This window comes from Euprymna scolopes, chromosome 5, assembly GCF_053919585.1.
Source record: "Euprymna scolopes isolate OS-2025 chromosome 5, ASM5391958v1, whole genome shotgun sequence".
Classification (NCBI taxonomy): Eukaryota; Metazoa; Mollusca; class Cephalopoda; order Sepiida; family Sepiolidae; genus Euprymna; species Euprymna scolopes.
The window spans coordinates 132,874,981-132,900,376 of NC_136486.1; the positions used below are offsets into that span (position 1 = coordinate 132,874,981).

The following is a 25,396-nucleotide window of genomic DNA, read 5'->3' on the forward strand; positions in this document are numbered from 1 at the left end:
AAATACCTCAAACAATTAAAAACCACTTCATCTTTTCAAAAAGTCAACTTTTCCTAATTGTTCCATTGCAAAGGTATTCTACTTCCTGTTTCAGCATCTGTTTTACATTTATTTCAACATTATTACCTGAAATGCATTCAACATGATTCAACCAGGTCTTCAAGTCAACTTTTGAAAAGATTGTTAAATGTGAACCCTATCGAAAAATCAAGATTTTTACAGAGAGAAAACATTCTTCTCTCACTTCTGAAAAACCATTCGGACTGAATTTCAGTCATACCTATAAACAGATATTGTTTTTCAAACTTCGAACTCTGTAAGTAATCACATTCAAGAAAATCAACATTTCATTTCCTCAATCTGGAATGCAAAAATATTGCTTTCTCGATGGTGTGCAATTTCCTCATGAGATAAGTTTTATTTTATTTGGGATCGTATTCACATGGAACTATGTAAGAAATTGAGCTGAGATATGTTTGTTCACATTACATTTAAACTTCTGCATGTTAATACAGTCAGGAAAGCAAGAAATAGGAAAAGAATTTAAAAGTCTAGCAGTCTGTGAGAAGAATATTAGAGTAGAAGGCTTTCCAGTATCTAGGGACCACAACATTGCAGAGGTGGGATTTAACTGGTTGTTGGGATAGTCGAAAAGGCACAAGTGCTATGAGTACATTAGAGCACATTCCATGAAAGTACTTGTAAAACAGGCACAGGGATGTAACATTGCAGTGATCGGAAAGGGATTGGCAGAACCTATCATATTGGAAAATCTCTTTTGGATCCTGTATAAAAAGGAAGACTAGTGGTAGATCTATCTGCCTAGATGTGGCAATATTTTATGTATGTACAAAGGGTGCCTTTGCAGAGATATAAGATACTCTCAAGTGCAAGTAATTTTCTAGCAAGTAGAGGACGCCCATCTTTGCAGCGGCCTTGGCAATGTTCTCAATGTATTTGCTTCAAATCATGTTGCCTGTGAATGTTAAGCTGAAAATTTTAAACAATGAGCTATCGGTGAGGGTGTTACTAGGAATGGCAATTGGTAGTTAAGATTTCTTGTAAGTTAAAAGGAAAGAAGCTTAAGCCATTTTACTCTAAATTTTTATTTGTTCTATTTTAATATTACAATTAAAAATTTCAATTTTCTATGAATCAACTACTGAATTTATTTAACAAAATCTGGCACACAGTGGCAACTTAGCAAAATTGGACATGCAGTATTTGAAAAAAAATTTTAAGATTTTATATCATTCAGTTTTGACTGATCAGAAGTTTTTCAATGAAAATAGCAAAAATATTTTTGTTGGTATTAATAGGGAATAAACATAAAACATAAGGATCTATCTTTAATAGATGTAATAACCTAATTATATTTATTGAACAGCTTTATTATTTATGACCATCAAAAGTGTTGTATCCATGGAGGTAGTTAATTTCTTGAACGTGGCATATGTGACAGTCTTAGTGATACAAACATAATTAGGTCTTCTCAAAAAGGTTGTTTTCAATGAAAATTGACATCAGCATAAACATCTCATTTGAACATGGCCAAAATGTTTAGACCCAATAAAAAAAAACAAAGAGAAGATGGTGGCCAGATAATTAACTTTTCACTTTGAATCCCCAAACTGCTTAGATAAAATGGGCAGAGGAAGAACGGGCATTGTCATGTATAAATACAAAGTATTGTAATACTAAAAGAGGTATGTCATCTCACTAGAGCATTAAAGCAGCAGATACCACTTCTATTCCTTTGGATACTCTAATGGAACCAAAAAACAGTCTATCCTCAAGGAGGCCTATCTATCACAACTTCTCCACTATTGTTGGGGCATGAAACCATGATGACACTTGCAAAATACACTGAACCATTTGCTCAACCTTCAGATTGATCAAGTCTTGCGTCTCGGTGAAAAGACAACTTCAAATATTCCCTTGTCCATTCCATCATCAAAACTTTTTGTGTCAGAGCATAAGATGAATTTTCACAGAACATGTGTAACGATTCGGAACACAGAAGACGAATGATTACCAGTTAATAAGGCTTTATTCATCTAGAATCACAGGTATGCATGCTGAAAGAATGAAAAACTGCTAAGATCTTACACAAAATAACAATGCTAATATGACAGTGCTTCCAAAAATGGCATCACTTGTGGATTTTGCTACAGCAGGACAATATGCTGCAGTGAAAATGAACTTGCTTAATTGTCCAGGTCTTCTACAGCACTGATGATCAATATGCCTTAAATCCTTATCAGTGGCAGTCTTAGAAATCTCAGCATCTAATTGTTTCCATCTTGGTGCTGGGTCATTTCAAGATGACCTATTTTAAGGGCAATGTCATCAGTAGAAGCACCTTTAACAGATTCTTTGATTATAATTATGATTATAATATTGATCATAATGATTATAGTTGTCAGTTATTGCTTTTCAACACAACATTGATTTTCTGTGAAAATATTTTAGAAATTTATTCATTAGAAAACTGAGAATTTTTATTTTTATTTTATTATGCTATTATTGTTGGTTGGAATGAAAACCACTCAATATCTAGCCACACCAAGGAGTAGTGATATTGCAAAACAATTGTGGATAACAAATTTTAAGCCAATTTCATTAGATAAGTAACATTCTGTTTAGTTGATCTGTTAATCTTGAAAGTTTTAGCAAATATCACTCATTAAAACAGCACTCGTCCTAATTGAATTTAACTGACTTCCTCCAGAGGAGGAAGTTTCATGGGAATATCAAATTCACAAGCGGTCCAAACATAAGACCTACATTTTAGAACTTTAGACGAAGATTGATATTTGGACTAAGATTCTCATCTTTCTGGTTATATTAATGCTTCAACCCATGTAGCCTCTGACCTTAAAGGTGCATCTTTCTGAGTTTAGGAATTCAGATATCAAACCTATGAACCCGGATTAAATTTAGAACTAAAACCTTTACTTAATTCACAGGGGGTAGATTGTTCTCATTCAGTTTAATATTAATTATTACCATCTATAATAATGATTGAATCTTTAATCTTCAGAAGATAGTCACTTTGAACAGATTGTTTTTAAAACCAACATTATCCGTTAAGCCATGTGTATGTAATAAATGTTGGTTAATAATCCATATGAACATGCAGTGTAACAGTATTTGTAGTATTTGTTAGTAATCAGTTCTAAGTGACAGTGTTCTGGAGGCTGAAAGTTCAATCCTTACTATTAGCAATTATTACTAAGAATAACATTAAATTGACACTTACAAACTCACAGTTCAGAATGAGAACCATCCCCTCCCCCACACATCTAGGAATTAAATAAGGTTCGATTGGAAATTCTGTCTAGGTTCTCAAGTTCAAAAACATACACTTAAAGATCGAAATGTGAATATACAACTAGTGATGGGACGTTTCCGATATTTTTCCCTGAATGATACCATTAACAATTCCAGTTTTTAAATCTATAAATATTTAGGTATAAAGTTGGAGGGGGGGGTATATTACCTTAAAAACCACATAATATGTGCATATATTTTCACAAATGTAATAATACACTTGTAGATCTGTGGATTGGAAAGGAATCTGGTTCTGATTAATCGTCTCAATACTAAAAACAACCAAGATGAGAGTAGTCTAAATAATCCAAACATTTCAAGAGTAAAATTTAAGTTAAAACATCAAGTTCAAGACAATGACATTTGAAAAAATGTCTTGACTTATTCAAAGCAGCAGCGGCAGTGAATGTTGTTTGTACATATCGACATGGTTTATTTTGGGATTTTGTCAGCATTTAACTAACTGTACAAAAATTCTTTTATGTAGTCCAGAATTATAAATACTTTTGAAAGATAGATAAGATTTATTGGTATGACAATTTGTTTTAACCTTCTTTGGTAGTGATTTTTTGTGAACTTCAATGTTTACTTTTGAAAAGATCAACCCTTTGAAGGTCTTTCATGATGTTTTGCATTTTCTAAATTGAAATCCTCATATGGCTTGAATCTGGATAATATAAAATGTGGGAGATGAGTTCTTGGGTTTATAATGGTAAACAGTGAAGTGCACAGGGTCAGTTGGCAGGGAAAAACCAAGTAAAAGATGAGAAAGTGATAATACACTCGAGAGAAACAGAGGTAAATTAACAGAATGACGTATTAAACTACTAATTTATATTGAACTTAGAGAAACTTTACTATACAGTTCATAAATGGTTTTACATATTTCTACAGTGTTGTATATCCCCCCCCCCTTTTTTTTTTTTTTTTTTTTTTTTAAAGAAAAATGCATTATGTAATAAAAAGCTTTTGTTTATTCATGTTGGAAGCTTATGGATGCTTGATAGTAGTCTCTCGTATGGTCCAAAGAGCAACAGACAATCATGTTCCTTTAAGTAAATATGAATGATTAGACTTTTACTTGTTAAAAACAGACAAAAGTTATAGCTCAATGACTTAGAACAAATGCTTTATGCCAAATTGATGGTTGAATATAGTTAAATTTGTGCTCATTTTTGCATTAAATACTAATCCTTATTAATCTTACTGCGCATCAATTGTATACCATAATACTTGGTTCGCTGCACCTGATCATAAGAGTCCATACAAAATTTCAGCCTGATCATCCCAGTAGTTTACAAGAAAACTTCTAGAGTAAATGTGGTATTGTGGTGACTAATATATTAATCCCTAACTATACATTAATTGGATACAATACTTAGTTTGCTGCACCTTATCTAAAAGGTTCGTACACAATTTCAGCCAGATCGGTCCAGTAGTTTCCAAGAAAAAAGTAGAATGGACAGACACAGACTAAGAAATATAATATATTTAGAAGCAGTAAGAATGATGTTGAGAGAAAATACTTTGCCGGCTAAAGCCATTAGCAAGAAACAGTTAAACTGTAACGGTATTTATTTAGTGTGTAATGTGAGAGAATGCATTGTTACATATCATTTGGTTAAATATGAGGAAGTGTTCAAAGTGAAAGGTTCTCCGAGGACACTGGTAATTTCAAGAAATTGTAGAAAAAGAGGCTGAAAGACTGACGTCACAAATTTGAGGCTAGACTTGGGACATTCAAACTTGTACATATCTTCGTATAAAGATATGCTACAAAAGACTGACAAAAATACGAAATATACTGATTTGAGGTTAGAGACGTAGCCAATAGGTTATCATGCTGCAAGTGGTAACATTAGCTACACTAACATCACAGCCGTTGTTATTATAAAGTGTTTAAATAACAAATATCGAAATTGCTTAGAAATAGACAACCTCATGCCAAGTATAAATTGGAAACGCCAAAAATAAGAAATACATCCCATAAGGACCATTATCGAGACTATTTTAATATATAATAACAGGTGTATATTTATTGAGAGGAGAAGTAACTGGTCACCTGGTGTCGATATTTTAAAAATTTCATATAATTTAAGATCTCGGCAAGTTGAAAATTGGTATTGACTGCTACTACGGTATTTTTTAATTACTAATTAAACATTACACTAACACAAAAAAAAAGAAAAAAAAAATATTGGTCCCCCCCCCCCCGACAAAAGCAGAGTGGTGGACCTGTAAATTCACTCTTGTCTGTTCGTCCGTACGCACTTTTCTCAATAACTACGCTTTGGAATTTTTGGAAATTTTGCACAAAACATTAAACATGATATGAGTAAAAAAGTAACAGAACGTATTTTGGGGGAAACTAGTTGCCCTCCTAGGGGTGGCTTCCGGGTTAAAATGGCTAAAATTGACATTTGTGGTTATTAAAAAAAAAAAAAAAATTGATGCCTTGGATTTTTAGAAAACTTTCTGAAAAGTTGTAACTGATTTCTATATAATTTTGCTTGTCTATACTTCGCGATAACATTTGGGTGTGCCCCTGAAGTTCGTTTAGGGTTAATAAAAAGACTTTTCAGGCTAAATGGGGGGGGGGGTGCTGAACTTAGTAATTTTTTTTTTTTTTATACCTCGTTCACCGTACACGTGCACTAACGGGAGACCATGCTTCACTTTTTTTTTTACAACTGACATTGTCATATACTTATCTGACTCTCGCCAAGAGTAGACAAACCAAACGTTCACTCTGATCACTATTCCCATCAATTGGCATATTCACAACGCTTCGGCCGATGTAATCTCCAGCTCTTTTCGAGTTCATCGTGTTGAACTTAAGATCTAGTCAAAAAATGATTCCCAAATACGAAAAGATGCGCCTGAAGAAGAATGGGGGTTACATCGGCCGAAACGTTTTGAACATAAGATGAGAATAGTAACCCAAATAGGAATTATCAACACAGATATTAAAAATTCCGAAACATTAACATGCTTTTAAAAAATAAAGTGTCTTTTGTGGCATCCGTACTTCTGAAAATTGAGTGTTGTCTTTTCCATTAGTTTAATTTGGAAACAACCTTAAATTTATTTTTTATTACTTTTTTTTAGTGCAAAACTATTAAGTTTTTTCTTTAATAATTGATAAAAAATTAATATTTGCACGCACACACACACTATATATATATCTCATAAAATAACTACGATGCAACTAATTATTCAAAGACGGATAGCACTAGCAGAAAGCAGCAATAATATACGAAACTAACGATGAAGAAATGCCTATCAATGGACGCGGATGACGTTTTAAATTCTTTTCTGGTAGTTTTTTAATAAAATAAAAATATTTTTTGTTCAAAAACGGATCATTGTAAAAAAAAATATAAAATAATGTGTGCGGCCTGAAAAGCGAAAGTCAAAACAACGTTTTGGGGATTATCTTTTTATTACTATGGTAGGCAAGAAATGTAACCAAATGAATTGATAGAAACAATTCTAAGACAGTTTACTTTATTTTTTATTTTTATTTATTTATTTTTTTTTTTTTTACATTTTAAATATTGCATTTTCGTTTTTAGTGAATAACCAGTTTCGAAATTACCAACAATAAATTCGAACATTACTTTTTTTTTATGAATAACAAAGACTAACCTAAATATTTTCCCTTAAACGAAATATTAACACGATTGAGCTTCCGTTTCGAAATAATATTCATTACTTAATCATTGTCATAGTCTCATTTCGAGTATTACCAAGAATGTTCGATTTTTAATGAGGTGTAGTTATTTATTAATTACATTTTAGAGTAAACATTGTTTACTAAACAATGTTTATGCTATATAATAAAAAAAAAAAAAGGTGCTAGTGCATTTACTGCATTTATTGGACCGCGCTATTTTTAAATAGTATTTTCAAGTTGAATTCAAGTTTTACGATATCTTGTTAAATTGTTAGGTGCCACTCCCCATGTTAAGAATGGCTTTCTAAATGTTATTTTAGCATGGTTCAATAAGTGCACCTCAAAAAGTTAAAATCGATTGTCAGGCTATATTTTTTGTTTTTTTTTTTGTTTTTTTTACAGAAAAAAATTCAATATTTATCAAAGTTACGTATTAACAAGACACTCGAGATACTGTCTGATAGTTTTGTTAATATTAATAGAATGATTAAACGCTTCTTGGGAGTAGCGTTCAAAAATAAGAGCCAAAACGAACAAAAATCATGCGCTCAATTTTACGCGTAATCGTGTTTACAATTTGTTTTAATATTTCAAATTCGTTTGGATTTACTAGTTTTTTTTAGTTTTTTTATTTCAATAATTTGATTAATAGTAAATAAAAAATTAAATTATACTTGTGCAAATAATGGACCAGGCTCAAATAAGAAAGCTATTCTTAACATGCTGAGGTGGGGGGGGGGGTGAAGCTTTAATTATTATATACTTTCACCTAACAATTTAAAAAGATACCACAAAAAATTGAATTCAACTTGAAATTCCTATCTAAAATATAGTAACCCATAAATGGCACAAACACCAAGAAAATAATTGAGTATGCAAAATTAAGTTATGTATAGACGAACAGACACGCGCAAAATGTTGTCTAAAAGACTTTTTTTTTTTAATTTTGTTATTCGTTTTTGCTCCCAGGAAAGGGTTATATTTGAATCAATAACTATTTCAATATATAACTTGATAAGGTTTACAAATTTATGTTCGTTTTTTTTTTTTTGTTTTTTTTTTTGTTTTTTTGCTGACTGTAGAAGCGGGGAAAATGACTTTAAAAATAAACGTGTTCAATTCAAAAAGTACTTTTTTTGTGCATTTTTTTTTTTTTTTTAGTATTAAAAGGAACAGCTAATAATATTTAAAAAGTACTTATGCAGAATAAGGATCGTGAAATAATGCTATGATTTAGTAAGTCATTCTTAGCATGGGGATGGTGTTTTTTGTAACTATTCTGTACTTTCACCTAACAGTTTAATAAAAGATACTGTAAAACTTGGATTTAACTTTAAAATCATATCAAAAACATGTTTTAAACATAGCAGGGCCTCAATCTGCATAACTACAAAAAACAAGCTGATAATATTTTTATATTTAAAAAGATGTAAATAAGGAAAGATCCCAACTAAATAAGCAACAATTATTAAACGATAGATTAAAGCTATTTAAAATGCAGACATTTTTCGAAGAAATCAAAACTATTTCTAATACACAGTCAGTGCGTGTGTGGTAAACGAATGATAGGGGTTTCCAATTCATTACAAAGTGAAATCAATAAATTACACTAGTTGACAGCTCTAAGCGTGAAAAAAAAAACTAGCTACAAAAACCTAATTGCATAATAAAACAATACGAAATCGCTCGTAAACGATAAACAACTTGGTGCTGAGAACTAAGAATATTATTTTTTGTTTTGTTCGAACTACTATTTTCTGTAGTTCTTGGAGCAAAGCAAAGCGTAGTATCTTGTTTTCATACTACACTTATTTTTCTATCTTTGGTCAGTGAATGAGAAATCCTTCTTGACAGAGGTAATTTAAATGTTTATCCCAATCTAGGATGGACCTCTTTTTTAGAAGGCTAGATTCCCCCCCCCCCATATTAAAATCTGACTGTTCTTCGATAAAATGAGAACAATCTACCCACGTGGATTTAAGGTTTCGAAATTCTGGACAAGTTCCAAAGTTTGAAAAGAGACACCTGAAGAAAGTTGGAGGTTGCATTGGCCGAAATTTTGAAAATCTATTCATAATCAACGTGGGAAATATTTGTCCGAATAAATCCAAAATCTATTTTATATTTTTTTCAATCAATCTCTCAAGGTAAGAACGTTCAAGATGTGTCAAGGTCAAATAACAGACATCAAAGGAGTCGAGTAAGAAAAAAAAACATGCGTTTCATTTGAAAAGCAACCATTCTATCAAATAAAAAAAATAAAAAATGAATAAAAACGCCACAGCTGTAGATTTAGTCATAAATTTGCCATGGTTTATTTCAAAGTGATTTTTATTTATTATTTATTTTTTTTTGCTAACATGTAAAACAATCATTTTTGTAATTGTTTCGTAATTTGTATATCACAACTTATACTACTTTGGCCAAGATCAAAGTGTAGTATCTGTTCTTCAGATGTGGCACTTCCATTTCTCGTTCTTTCAGTAGAGGAGAAATCCTTCACGACTGAGACAATCTTTATTTTTGTACCTTTTCTCCACGTTAAAAAAACGACCCTGGTGTCTAACTCTGCCCTGTGGGGAGACATTGTAAATAGGTACTATTAACCAACACTAATACCAATAATAAACAATACTAATACCAATAATAAATACTAATAATCCATAATCGTAGATATGAATTTAGGTTAAATTTTACCTTTTTCCCCCTCAGAATGTCAACCGAAAAATGAACGAAATTTTTTTTTTAAATGGCGATCATGTTTCGAAAAAAAAAAAAAAAAAAAAAAAAAAAAAAAAAAAAAAAAAAATTACCAGTTCTGTCCTACGCTATAGTCATTACAATGTTATCAATATAGCATTTTGATCTGACAATTGGCGAACTGATAATTTTACATATATCACGTCAAAAATAAAAATCCAGGGTGTTTGCGAGTTCAAAGTAAAATTTTACATATTTATCTACTGGAATGGGTAGAGATTTTTTGTAACTTTTTTTGACAAAGGAGTTACCACTTATCAAGGTCCATCAATAATGTTTCATTTTATATAGATTTGTTTTTAGCTGTATGCGATTCAACTTAAATTAATATCGATGAAAAATATTACTGAATCATTGAATAATAAATATTCTGTCAACGCTGGTAACAGCTGGACTGGATCAAATAACTTTACAAAACTTTGTTACGAAAAAAGAAGGTCATGGCGTATTTCGGTCATGACAAACAATTTACTCTATAGATATTCTAGCAACACGAGAAAAATATATTAAGTATACTAATAGATTTTAAAGAATGTTTTGTTTATTTAAATATGATGGTCATTAAACATTTTAGAAATGATTACTCGTTTTCTGTCCTACGCTATGTAGTCAAGACTCAAGAACAGTTAAGTGAACCCCTGCTTTAAAGTCTAATTTATTTCTCTAGATTTTTTTTTGGGGGGGGGGGGGGATAGCAATATTTTATTTTTTAATTCACATTCACAAAAATCTCAATTTCCTAAAATATTCTCAAATAATCAAGCAGACAATCATTTTATCCATCCTTTGAGCCAAAAGTCAATGTGTAGTATCCGTTTTATCCTCAGTCGGATGGAGAATAAATCCTGGATTGATTTTTAAAGGGTGTCTGCCCCCCCCCCCTGCGAAGAAGAAAGGCTGTGTTTTTTTGGTATTATTATACAAACACCGTGACAGCGTTAGGGTTAGGGTTTAGGGTTAGGGTTAATTCGCTGTCACGGTGTTTGTATAAATTTACCGTTTTTTTTTGGGGGGGGGGTCTCGCATTAAAAACTAATCTTGTACCTAACTTTGTCCGCGTTGGGGAAGCAAAACAAAAAGATAATACATCATTCTGAAGACCAAAATTACGAATGTTAAAAAAAAAAAAAAAAAAAAAAAAAAACGAAAAGTTCACGTTAATATAAAAGAAATCCAAAATGTATGTTAACATGGTGCTTAAAAAATGTTTAACATACGTCAAAATAAAACAAGCATCAGAGCAATAGAGCATTCATATTTTAATTAATAAAAACACTTTTCTATTACATTTTGAATGAAACTTGATACAATATCAATTTATTAACGAATAAAGGATAGCCTAGCTTTAATCGCGACTATCAGGTTTAAACAGACTATCAGGAACACTGGAAGAACATCGTACGATAGTTTGCTTCTTTTTTTTTTTTTTTTTTTTACTTAAGCCAGTCATTTTTTATTTATTTTTTATGCGGTTTGGGGAGAGGGGTAGATTGATAATCAGAAGACAAAATACTTAACAACATACTTGCACTTACCACCAACATCATTCAATAAAAGTGTACTACTACACCTACTACATAATAAATAAAACATGACATTGTTATTCTTTTGAGCATCCGTACAAAAAGTCGGTCAACAAGGCCTTCCTCCTACACTGAAGAACGATTTGCTTATTTTAAGAACGTTTCACGTTTTTAAACAAACATGAGACATTTCAGAAAAACCGCTTTTGTTTAACTTGATAAAAATGAACACAGTAGCAGAGAAATAACGCTGTTCTATATACACAACTAAAAAAATTGTTCAAACTAAGTTTAATAATTATAATTATCTATGGAAAAAGTGGCAAGAGATTTTATTTTTGAAACATCAAATATTAGAAAACTGCAAACATTTAAAAGTGAAACTAAAACATTTAATTGAAAGGTTAAAGTGAATTTAAAATTTGACAAGCTCGTGCCTTTAAAAGTTAATCTGTATATTAATCGTGTGTCACTGTTTCGTTTCACATCTACGTAATTGATTTTTTTAATTTCTAATCGATTTTTTTTTTAAATTAAAATGGAAACTGCAACAACATAAAATAAAACGATATTTTAGTATTTACAAAAAAAAAAAAAAAATCGGTGCCTTTGCTTCTACACTAATAGAACGAAATGTTGGAACTTGTAATGAATTTAACATGAAAATAATGGTATCTACGTATTCCTCGTATTTTTAAAATGATTATATCCAAAAATTACGAAAATCGAGAAGGTAAAAAAAAATTTGATGAAAACGATCGTAAGACACAAGAGAGTTCAAAAGGGAGGTAATTTTCCGTTTCAATGTAAACAAGATGACCGCAATTTTTCACCTGCTTACATGATTAATTTTTTTTTTAACAATTCAGTATTATTCAGGTAATTTCTACTGCATAATTTGGAAGCTACCATTGTAATTTATTAGAATTGACAAAAATTTAAAAAAATCAGTAGAAACCATCGTTTTTTTTTTTCAATCTGAAAATTCCATTTATCGAATACAAAATTTCGTCCTAATCGTGTAGAAGCGCCGAAAATTACATAAAATCAAATCCACCAGAATGCATTATTGTTTCTTAAAAAAGTTATTTTTTAAATGAATATAAACTTAAATAATTTCTGGTAGTAAAGCTTTTTAGTAAATCGTTTTCAAAGATTTAAAGTTATTTGCATACAATTGGCAATTTTTAAAAAATAATGCGGTCATGAAGGCACAAAAAAAAAAACTTGACATTAAAAGTAGTTTTGTTTGTTTTCGTTATATATTACTTAAAATGAAAAATTATTTCCATTTAAAAATCCAGTTAGTATTATGTATCTGAAATTGAGAAAATCAGGTTTGAGAAGTCGAAGTAAAACAAAATAGCCACCGAATTTTAGCCTGATGTCGTGTTTATTCTAACAACGAAACTCCTATTTTAACTCAAAATTATTGCTCAGTTAATAACGAAAACAAAACTACTTTTAAATGTCTAGACAGATTCTTCTCGCATCCTTCCATGACCGTGAGGTTTAGGAATTATCCAATAATTTTAGGAAGAGATTGAAAACATTACCTTAAAATTATTTATCGTTTTATAATAAATATATTGCTCACATTAATAATTAGTAACGATCAAACGTAATTATCAAATAAAAAATCGGCAAAACTGAAAGCAAAATGACTCCCGGGTAACGCCACGGCCACAGAGAGTACACGGTAAACGCTGTGTTGCGTCGACCACGACCACATGCGCGCACTTGCGCGTACAAAATGGCCACCCGTAATAACAGAATTACATGGTTTAATATTTGGAAAACTACTTGTTTTTGGTCAAATTTTAATTTTTCGCCAATACTACACTGTGACAAGGCAGTTTGGTACGCGAGTGCACATTTAACACCCTTTGTTTATGATCACGCGTAGAGTAAACGAAGGATAGGCTGTGAAATGGAAAAGTTCAGGGAATACCATACAAACGATTAATTTGCGATGGAAACCGTTACAAAGCACACCGAAAACTACAAAAAATTTTCTATGCTTTAAGGCTCGTCTCACATGACGAGCCTTAAAGTAAAATAATACCGATTTTTCTTTATTTCTTAATTTCCTCGTGTCTTTATTGAAAGATGAAAACAGAAAAAGAAATCGAAAATCTTTTTAGCCAAGAAGCACTCAAAAACTGACCCCTCTCTCAGGTGACCAAAAAGTGGGTGCTCATTAAATTTACATGGAAAAGTGATCACCCACTTTTCGAAAAAGTAATTTCTACATATCATGAAACCCATTTTTTGCGACGGAAACAGTTTGCAGATTCACTTTTAGCACACCGAAATCTACAAAAAAAAAAAAAAATGCTTTCCTGCCTTCTGGAAAACTGCTTCTGTGGTACCAGTTTTCAAGAATTCTGGCGAAAGAACTGACCCAGCAAATTACCGCCCCATTAGCCTCCTCCCACTTTTTGCCAAAATATTTGAGTCCATAATTAACCAAGCTCTAGTCAATCACCTTACAGATGCTAAACTTCTTACCGACCAACAATATGGATTCAAGCAAGCCCATTCCACAGCAGACATTCTAACTAATCTCTGAGCGTATATACCATTCACTTGAGAAAGCAGGGGAGGTATCTAAGGCTTTTGACAGGGTATGGCACGAAGGTCTTCTCAGGAAAATCAAACCATACCGTATCACTGGAAGAATACTTAACATAACTAAATCCTTGTTAGATAAGAGAAAAATCCAGGTTGTCCTCGATGGCCGTAAATCTAAATATGATATAAATGCAGGAGTGCCTCAGGGTCTATCCTTGGACTTCTATTATTCCTAATATTCATAAATTACCTCCCTGACAAAATTGTCTGCGAGATGGGTATATATGCTAATGACACCACACTCTATAACAGACACGACAGGAAAACAAATGAACACGTATCTAAAGAAATGGCAGAAATACTAGAGGACCTAAAATCTGTAGTGGAATGGGGACAAAAATGGATGGTCACATTCAATGCTGCCAAGACTAAACTTGTTTCCTTCAATAACTACAAGAAACCTTCTCTACCACCAATAGCAATGGCCAAAGACTATCTGAAAGCACATCTTTTAAACTCCTTGGCCTAATGCTCTCAGCAAACATGAGTTGGAACAATTACATTGAGAGTATCGCCAGGACCGCTGCGAAAAAGGTAGATTCTCTCTACCATGCTAGAAAGATACTAACGCCCGAAAGTATCCTATACCTCTATAAGGCTACCATTCGCCCATGTATGGAGTATTGTTGTCATATTTGGGCCAGTGCATCTGCTACTAGTTCAAAAGAGAGTTGCCAACCTAATAGGTCCTGAACTATCATCCAAGCTTCAGCCTCTGTCCCATCGATGCAATGTAGCATCCCTCTGCCTGTTCTACAAGTACTTTAACAGTATGTTCCGACGAGCTGCAAGCACTTGTACCCCCTCTACGTAAATACCCCCAACAAACTCGACAAGTAGTACAATCCCACCCCTTCACAGTAGAGATCCCTAGATGTAAGAGAGCCTTCTACTCCAGTAGTTTCTTCCCCAAAACCGCTAGGCTTTGGAACTCCCTGCCAGGTTCCTGCTTCCAACTGTACTGACATGCAGAAGTTCAAGTGTAACGTGAACCGACATCTTGCTGCCCAACTCCCCACCCCTGTAGCCTGTGTCCTTAATAGTAGCCCCCTACATCAAAGTAGCAATGTGCCTTGTTTGGGGGTGAAAATGTAATAAAAAATAAATAAATAAATAAATACGAACGTGAGACGGGCCTTAATGTAAAATTTTACCAAACGGAATTCTATTTGATTTTTATATAAACAAACTACAATCATAAGAATCTGTTTTTTTTTTTTGTATCTTGATAGGAAGAAAAAACTGCCGAATCGGAATTGCATCATATCGATAAGGCATAAATTGGTGAATAATGGTCAGCTCTTAAAAAGAATAAATAACGATAAACTCGTATATAAAAAAAGAAAGCCAACAGATTATTCAAGATTTAGTCGAGTGTAAAGAATATGCACAATTGTACCATAACGAATTGATGTTTTCAAAATTAGGTTATTCGTAACAAGTTAGTGTTAAATTATGAAATATTGGCTGATAATGTTTCGACAAAATCCAAAAATTATATATATATATATATATATATATATATATATATATATATATATATATATATATATATAGAGAGAGAGAGAGAGAGAGAGAGAGAGAGAATTAACGTGTTGAGTTTGGAGCAGGACTCAGAAGTACACGGAAGGTTGTTAAAGAGTACATATTTACGGAAATTTATTTCAATCAATGTCACTATATTTACAACTCTCCCATTCAATGTTATGTACATCCTTGAACACCACTCCAAAAATTTATTATGTAAAAAAAAAATAAATAAATAAATAAATAAAACAGCGAAATCCTACCCCTTTCACCGTTTGAGATTCTTTGTTACTGGAAAGACTTTTATTCAAAGTTTCTTCTCTCGGACTGCTAAACATAGGTTTTTTTTTTTTTTTTACCAGTATGGGGGGGGGGGCTTCAAATACACATTACTCTTTATTATAGATTACAAACACCCTCAGCAATTTCTCACACTGCCTAAATCCAAACGCAAATCCTCATGAATAAAATTATCCAGAAGTGGTCGCTGGTCGTCTGTGGCACTTTATATTGTGGGTCTGCTTTCCAGCTGACATGATAGTCCAAAGTTGTTAACCCTAATCTCCTTAATCAAATTCTACCCAATTTTCACCACTATCGATCATTACGGTGTGGTCTCTGGCCACTTTACTCAGTATTACCTTTTATCCTCGAGTGGCCTTCCGGCCTTGATAAAAGGCGACTCCGTTGTTAAAAAAAAAAAAAAAAAAAAAAAAAAAAACTGATGTCATAATCAACTAAGTCAATTATTTACATTATTCTATTCCTCTCACCATTTTTATTCAAGTGATTGTATACGGTGACAAGCAATCAAGATAAACAATGTTTTTATATATAAATAATGAGTTAAAAATTAAAAAAACTTGTGAGGTTAATTAAGTCGTAGTTTTTGTTTTTGTTTTTTACTTCACGAGATGTAATCAATGACAAACCCATTTTTTATATATACAACTGAAAACCAGTATTTTTCTATTCAGTTTTTTTTTTTTTTTTTAATTGGTATAAACCAGACTCAAATTCCGCAGCAAACGGTGTCCGGTCAGATTTAGTTCCTGATATTTAAGACATCCTGTCTTAGGTCGCTTACACTTGTTTTACCAAATTTTGTACTAATTTTCATTTATTAAATTTGTAGGTGAAAATACAGAATAGTTAAAGCTTCCCTTCCCTATGTTAAAAATATCCAAGTAATCTTCTGCAGTTAACCGGACGTGCTAATATAACGTCATTTAGAAAACATTTAACAGAGGCTAACTATTCTATACTTGTAACTAAAAATTAAAAATCTGGTAAATTGAAACTCATGAAATAAATTAAATACAGGAACTGAATCTAACCGGACACCGCCTGCTGTGGACCAAGTTGAGTTTTTTTTTTTTTTTTTAAGCTTGTTTTTTTTTTTTTTTTTTTTTTTTTAAGTTGAAGCAAGCTAATTTAAATATATGGAACCGAAAGAATATACCAATTATAAGAGAATTCATAAGTTAAAAGAAAATTGCCTAAAACCGTCTTTGATTATCGAAATACCCAAACCATTAAATATGCTGGCGGACCCGGACCTGTACGAGAGTGCCTACACTCTAAAAATTTGTTTTATACTTAAAAAAAAAAAAAAAAAAAAAAGTCACATAATTATCATAGATTACAGACTTAAGTATCATATTAACAGAACCCCCCCCCCCACCAAAAAAAAAAAAAAAAAAAAAAAATTTAATGACTTTAAGAGGGTTCACTTTCCTTAACGTTCTAATTTATTGCTACCTGACTGTCACGCGTCACGTGATTAGAACGTTTTAACGAGAAAGTAAATCCACTTAAAAGTTATTAATTTTTTTTTATAATATGGTTAAGTCTAATCCTTAAAAAAAAAAAAAAAAAAAAAACACGTGAGATTGGGCACTCTCGTACAGGTCCGTCAATACCCTTGTCGGGTAACCAATGAATTAAACTAAAAATATATATATATATATATATATATATATATATATATATATATATATATCAAGACCTTCATACAGATTCAGTATTCAATTTAACACAACGAAAGTTATTTTTCTAGCCGCCCCCACCTCTTTTTAAGCTTATTTTCAGTTAATTTTAATTACAACACTTAAAAAAAAATAATTTTAAAAAAAACCCGTCCCGACTGCGAAAATCTGTTATAAATAGGTTAAAGAGACATCCGTCAAGACATTAAAATTTGCGATTTTAAGATATAGTACAATAAAAAGATTTAGGTGCTTATATAGATTACACCCCCCCCCATAGCTGTTATTATCGTCTCGGTAAAATGAGGTTCTTTGTCCAGAATCCAGCCATGAAAAAAAAAAAAAAAATTAAAAATATCTGTATGATGTGTGTCCTTTTGACGGAAAGGAAATATCGTACACGAAAATTGATCAGGTAGTTTCATTTTTGAATTATTAAAAAAAAAAAAAAAAATTATGGCTAAACGACGAACGACAATCTCACGACGCCATCTGGAAAACATTCTAAAGAAACAAGAGAGATAACTCCAAATCGAGATGTTTTAATGGGATGAATGGGAAAGGCATTTGAAAAAAATTAAATTCACTTAATGGTTTGTTATAAAAATAAAACTACTTGATCAATTTACGTACTTTTTTTTTTTTTAGCTTTCCAGGTACGTACATCATATTCATACATAGTTTGTTTTTGTTTTTTTCTCGTGTGGGTTCTGGACAAGCGCCAAATCCAGTAACGAGTTACAATAGACGAAGTGACAACCATACTAAATGAAACAAGATTTCCTAACAAAAACATCGATTTATTTATATATTGTTGCATTGTAAATTTAATGGAAATTGTTGCTTTTTTTTTTTTTTTTTTTTTCTAGTGTCTGTTGACCTCCCATGATGACAGTTATACAAAATGTCAATTTTTAAGGTGGGAAAAAAAATCCATTTCCCAAAAGGAAGCATTCTGGATTTAAAAAGAAGAAAAAAAAAAAAAACAATTAAATGGTGCTAGTGCTATTTTTACATTGTATTTCCAAGTTTAAATTTTTAGGTAGTCATGCATGCAGAGAGTGATCCGCACTGAAATAACATCTAAAAAAAAGCCATTCTTAACATTGGGAGGGGAGGGTGTTTTGTACCTATTCTGTACTTTAACCTTACAATTGAATAAAAAAAAAAATAAAAAAAAAACTTTAATTAAACTTGGAAATACGATTTAAAAAAATAGCGCGGAGCGATATGTTTTTTTTTTTATTATTCAATTGTATGGTTAAAGTACAGAATAGGTACAAAACACCCTCCCCTCCCCATGTTAAGAATGGCTTTTTAAATAACATTATTTCAGCACGGATCAATAAATGCACTAGTACCGAAAAAAAAAAAAAAAAAGAAAATACCCAAGTCTAGGACAGATAGTCACTGACGGAGGCCAAGAGATTAAATATAGCATCACAGATACTACACTTTATTCCTAATTAAAATTCTAGTGTTATGGGCATTGTGTTTTTTGTAATATTTACAGTGTAAATTTCACAAAACATTTCCTTCAAGAACTCGAGTTTAATTTTGTATGATCGCATTTCTGGTTCAACTGTACCGGATTACAGAGCCAATACTGACACTCGGGAACGGGTCTAAGCACCCAAATTTAGTCTAATATCAATTGTATTTATAAGTGAAACAGAAGACATATACATATATGTGAGTGTATGTGTTAATCTATCGTTCTTTATAGTTCTTTAATGCCTCAATATTAATTTTTGAATTTTTTTTTTTTTTTACTTTTCTCAGTTAAATTGCAATATAATTTAAAACTACAAATCGAGTAACCGTCCAAACTAACGTCTTTTTAAAAGAGATAATGACGCTGAAAACGTAGAAAATCGTACAATTTTTTCAGATGTCACGTTAGTTTTAATTACAAAGACGTTTGAGTTTTATTTTATTTATTTATTTTTTTTACCTTGGAAAGTAAATAAATTTTAAATGATACTAGAATTGTTTATTTAAAAATTTATTCGTAATATGAGATACGGCAAAAAAATCGTTCACCTTGATAGTTTTCTTCAACCAATAGTTTTATACTTTAATATAAAAATAAAATAAAAAAAAACATTTTACATACAGAAACTCCCTATTTCATTCACCATATTTGTTGTTAAAAAGCATTTAAATAAATTTAAATTTTAACAACTTAATTCAAGAATATTTAAAAAGAGAAGTTATTTACGTATTGCTAAATTAATGCCTCGGTAAACCGAATACCTTTCTAAATATATATTAAAAATGAAAACTTACAAGAAAATGAAACAAAAAATAAAAGCGATAGAAATTATGACGATTGATTAAAATGGGTATTCACTTGTTACGGATGGACGATCGGACATTTAAAAGGTTAAAACAATTGTCTACATATACAGTAAAAATAAAATTAAACGCAAGCACATTATGATTACCGTAAAAAAAAAAAAAAAAAAAAAAGAAAACTACTAAAATACCATTAATATTTCACTTGGTGTTTTTTTCTTTACTAAAGCAAATTAAACGAATGCGATTTTAAAAGCTAATCAACAAATACAAATTATGTCCCCTCGAGCCATCCATAGCAAAAACAAATAAAGAAAAGGCTTCTTTTGACACACGCACACAGATTTAATTTATTTATATCAGACGATGATGCAGACGTTTTATATTATAATATATTACAAACAGAAACACTACTATACGACAAGAAAGAAACCGATTTATATATAATAGATACAAGTTCACTTAATAACCGGCATTTCTAACAATATCGTTTAAAAACTACATAAATAACATGTATTGAAGAAGAGCAGACATAAGTAGTTAGTAGTTAAAAAAATATACGAGTATATTTTTATACTATTACTAAGCTCTATCCATGCATTGAACACTGCAGGAGTAAATACTGATATATATATATATATATATATATATATATATATATATATTATATAATGCATTTCATAGTTTTGTTTTCTTTTTTTTTTTTTTTTTTGCTAATGATTGAAAGATGGAATTTGCTGTCTTTGTTCGAATATTTGTAAAAATAAATAAAAAAGATAAATATTAATGAATAAATAAAAAAAAATGCCAAAGTTAAAAAAATAAATAAAAATAGACACTAGAGACACGAGATATTACGTTAGTGATACCGGGCCAGAAACTGGGGGGATCATTTTTATATAACACTTAGTATAAAAGTAATCCCTCTTTTTTTTTTTTTTTTTTTTTTTAAACCACATCATTATTAGATATGATACAATTGTCTGTTAGATCTGCAATGATTTCGAGGTGTTTCTTGCATTATTATTTGTTTATTTATATTTAAGATTTCGGAGGAGGAGAGGTGGAGGTGGGGGTTAACTCATTAAATAATATTTTTTACTCACCCTGGCCCTCAGGAGTTTATTCTTGAGTCTCCAAATTGCAGCTGTTTAACGGTAAACACCTCAAAATATTTCCTCCCTTCACTTCGGGGTGAAAAAAAAAAGTGTTGGAATAAACACGGGGGGGGGGGTCCTTGTAGGACACTCAGGAAAAGCACTTTTGGGGGAGGGGAGCTTTAAAAAGGTATAAATTGTAGGTAAAACGTCAATCGTAGTGGTCCTGTGCGGAAGCTCATGTAATATACATGTGTATTCGTTTTGAAGAAGAATGGTAAACTGTGGTCCTAAAGCAGGCCTTATTACGAGACGTTACTGCTCCTTTGGCTTTTTTGCCCTGTTCTGTTCAAACTAAACTACGACTACGACGGCGACAAGTCTTGTTACTATATCATTAAGCCGGCTGCTGCTGCTATTTTTTTAAAGGTAGAAAGAGATAGGAAGGGGGTGGAGTAGGTAAATAGATAATTTTAAAAACAAAAAAAAACAAGAACAGAAAAAGAAAGAGTGGTGTTCAAAGTGGGGAAAGGGAGAAGGAGACAACGCGTTAAAGAAGGGGGAGCAGAATAAAAACGTAAAGTAAGGAAGCGACGGAGAAGAGGAGAATACGTAAAGAAAGATAGGGAGGGAAAATAAACAGAAACCGTAAAGGAAGAAAAAGAGAGGGAAAAGTATGCATAAACAAAATGAGAGATGTATAAATAAAGGGAGAGAGAGAGAGAGAGAGAGAGATCAGAAGAAGAAGAGAAAACGTAAAGTGTGGCGGGGGGGGGGGGAAGAAAAAAATGGGTACAGAAAAGAAAAAGCGAATAAAAGGAGATGAAACGTAAAAAGAGAGAAAGGGTAAAAAACGAAAAGGTAGATCGGGTAGGAGAAAGAGAGAAAACGTTAAGCAAGAGAAAATGACGAAGGAAAAAAAAAGTAAAGGAACGAAGAGTGGTAAAAGGCGAGAACGTGCAAAAGAAAAAGGAAGTAAAGTATATATATATATATATATATATATATATATATATATATATATATATATATATATAACATAATCACGTTGACACACTGGTTCCCATTAGATCACCAAAGTTAAGTAACGTTCAGCCTGGTCAGTACTAAAATAGGTGACCATTTGGGAATTCCAGGTGCTCTGGCCGTACTTCCCCTGCCTGCACAAACACCTAAAAGCTCTTGTCGAACTCTTGTCCTCGCTCCTTTGGGACAGAGGAAGACACTGGGTGAACAGACAGGTCTGTATTCAACGTCCGTGTGAGGGAGGCTTGGGAATGCCGGACTTGAAGTGTCATCGAGATGCTGAGAGGCTGGCCACTATATGCAAGACGACCAACTGTGGCACCCCGTGGTTACTGCCGCCTTCCCCGACCTCGTTCTCGACCCTTCCATCGAGAGCCGTTGCAGGCCGCGGGGAGAATCTGCCTACATGAAAGAGTGCCGAGCCGCGCTAAAACGACTACCAAGGTCCAGTGACCTTGTGACTGCTACCCATAGGGAACTCTACAGGGATCTAGTGAAGGGGGCCACCGCCGACCCGCTATGCACGTGTTTGGGTTGGCAGCAGAGTGAGATCCGCTCCGCGTGGAGCTGGGCGCTAGGTTCGAGTCATCTGAACAATTCGGAGTTTTCTCTGACCTGGCGATTGGCCCGAAATGCACTTCCACTCAACAACATACAATGCAGTTCCGGGTTTTTGGAGTCGCCTGATTGTCCCCGTTGTGGGACAACGGCCGTAGAAACTACTGATCACGCTTTCTTCGATTGCCGCGAACTCCGCCAGTACTGGTCGTATGTCAGCGAAGTGACGGCTCGCATCGATCCTGAGCATCCTCGCCCAATTACCGTATCCAATGTTATGGACAACGTGAGGCCGCCGTGGGACTGGGAAAGACAAATGGTCTATGTTACGATCCTGGCCGTGGCCAGAATGGTGATTTGGACGTCGCGTTTGCAAGGTTGCCGGGGGGTGTTGTCTTTTTCTGATAAGATCTGATCGCTTTCTTTAAACACCAACTACGGGTGAAGATCAGATGTGATAGAAGAAGGCTGCATTGCGTGGTATTTGACAGAAGATGGATATATGTGGCAAGTCTGTGTGCACGAAGAGGAGCCAAATTTGAATACATGTTCCCCGCCTAGGTGTGGAATGCGCAGTTCTGTAAAGTAAAATTAAACAAGTAGCCTCTCAGCTAGCTGAGTGTGTGTTCCATCCCTCCCTGATTAGGAAGCCTCCAAGATCCCCATCCCCTCTTACCTGCAATTTTTGTTTTAACCCCTTCCTCTAAATTTTACCCATCTTGGAGAGAAAGAAATGCAAACTAACCCTCATCCCTTACCCACAAAATTTTCTTTTCTCCATTCACCCCCATCTAGAGGGCATCCCCACCTAGAGACTGACCCGCAGAAGCGAGGTTCCTTTTACAAACCTAGTGGAACGAGCAGTCTATCAACTAGACGGGGTTGGGAGGGTCCTACTAATCGCCTTTTGTTTTTTCTTTCCCCGCCCTCGACACAAATGAATTATTGTACCATTTTATTATCTTTTTTGTTTTTATACGTCAATAAAAAATGTTTTAAAAACTGGGAGTTAAGTAGGACGTCCCCCAATATGAAAGGGTGAATGCGGTATTATGGTGAAAGAAGATACTAGCTGGGAGAAACTTTTGATTTTGTTTAGTTCTGGAGTGACAAGGATGACCAACGACCCCTACAATCCCCCCCTTTTGAGTTGGCCATGTGCCTAAGTTTTTTGTTCATCGTTGATTTTGACTGTATTTTTAACATGAATAAAAGATTTAATATCTCAAAGTGTAGTATCTGTTCTTCAGATGTTGCACTTCCATTTCTTGTTCTCTTTCGGTGGAGGAGCAGTCCTTCATGACTGAGACAATTTTTTATTTTTGTACCTTTTCTCCACGTTAAAAAACGACTCTGTCCCGTGGGGAGGCATTGTAAATAGGTACATTGTTTCCAGTCGTCCTGGGCTCTACTTGCCACTGGACTCGAGCAGTGCCGATTCAGAAGCGGTGTTGTTGAAGATTGCGCAACACCTGCCTCATAATTACTCGCAAATCTACCCTTATAGGGAGCATCCATTATCGCTTGAGACTGAACGGAGGCATTTTATATATATATATAGTTTTTTTGTTTAAATTTCATTCAGAAAAACATGACTTTTCAAAACAGAAATTTATTGTTTAAATAAAAAATACAGTTCAGATTTTTTTCTTAAACCATGGATTTTCGATGTAGGCTCCTCTCCTCAGAGGAAAAGTCATTAGCAAATATCAGATTTAATTCAAGATAATTTTGCTTTTTAGCACATACAAAGAAAATTGTTTGAACATGTTTTCCTCACATATACACACCCACATGTACGCATGCACATACGCACACACACACACGCATATACACATCCTCATACACACACACACATGTACACACACATACGCGCACAAGTACGCACACATACGAAATGTCACTTCCCCTGAAAGGAATTCTAGACATGCGCAGTCAGAACACTCACCCCGATATAAAAGTCCACAACACTATTTAACTTTCTCTTTCTTCCCTTTCGCCTGGTTTCATCAACCAGGCAAGTTCGGCGTCCATAGCTCTTGGTTTGAAGACTTTTCCATGTGGACGACTGCTATCATGAACGCACGGTTTTGCTGAGGCAAACACTCCTTTTCTATTTTCCTTTCTACGTGCGGGATGGCCCTTTCTCGTCCTCAACTTCATTTCTTTCTTTTCCATGCATGTAGTCGTCAACGCCTGAATGAACACGTGTTACACCTAAACCATTTTTATTTTCAACAGAAAATAAACGACATGTTTATTCCATTCCGCAATTGAGTTATTGTTTACTTCATTCGATTCGTTTCATTATTTTATTTTGTAACGGGATTAGGATTTATATGTCCTAGTCCTCTACAAAATATATTTAAAAATTAATTACAAAAAATTAAATATATTTTCTTTGTATGTGGTAAATAGCAAAATTATTTCGAATTAGACCTAATATTTATTAATGACTATTCCTCTGAAATGAAAATCCATGACTTAAGGAAAAAAGCCTGAACTGTATTCTTTATTCAAACAACGAATTTCTTTTCTGAAAAATCATGTTTTAAACAAAAAAACTATAAATTCCATTTGAGCTAATGTCTTTTTGGTTGGGACTGTCTTATATAATATTACCTCCAAAAGATATTCTATAAGACTTGATACCATGCAATTCATTAATCTGTGTTCCTATTCGCCTCAGGATTCTGATATTGTATATATATATATATGGTGGCTATCCTCTCGTTTTCAAGCGTGACCACCTTCTTTATTTCATGTCCTCTATCCCCCTCCCTATTCCACCCTCGAATTAGATGTGTTCACAAGTGGCTTTTCAGACTAGCCAAACTGTGACAGATTTTGCCACAAAATTGGTACACCCGATCCGTTGTGCTTGCAGTGTTATTATTTAGGTGCAAGACAGATTTTTCACATTTGCACAAATGGCTTTTTATATGTATATATAGATTCTAAATATTTCAAGTTTAA

At 33.0% G+C, this 25,396-nt stretch overlaps 1 protein-coding gene across 9 annotated transcripts in view; it reads right to left on the reverse strand.

Annotated features, from left to right (window-relative positions):
- Window positions 1–21,317, reverse strand: part of LOC145276974 (serine/threonine-protein kinase tricornered-like) — a 582,645-nt gene extending 561,328 nt beyond the window's left edge. For 2 of the 9 annotated variants that reach the window (XM_080128529.1, XM_080128525.1), the window contains exon 1: window positions 20,846–21,267. The gene's annotated coding sequence lies outside the window, so the exon portion shown is untranslated. Of the gene's footprint in view, window positions 1–20,845 lie in introns of all 9 variants that reach the window. The other 7 variants (XM_080128531.1, XM_080128528.1, XM_080128524.1 and 4 more) reach the window with 6 other exon arrangements.
- Between the last annotated feature and the right edge of the window lie 4,079 nt (window positions 21,318–25,396).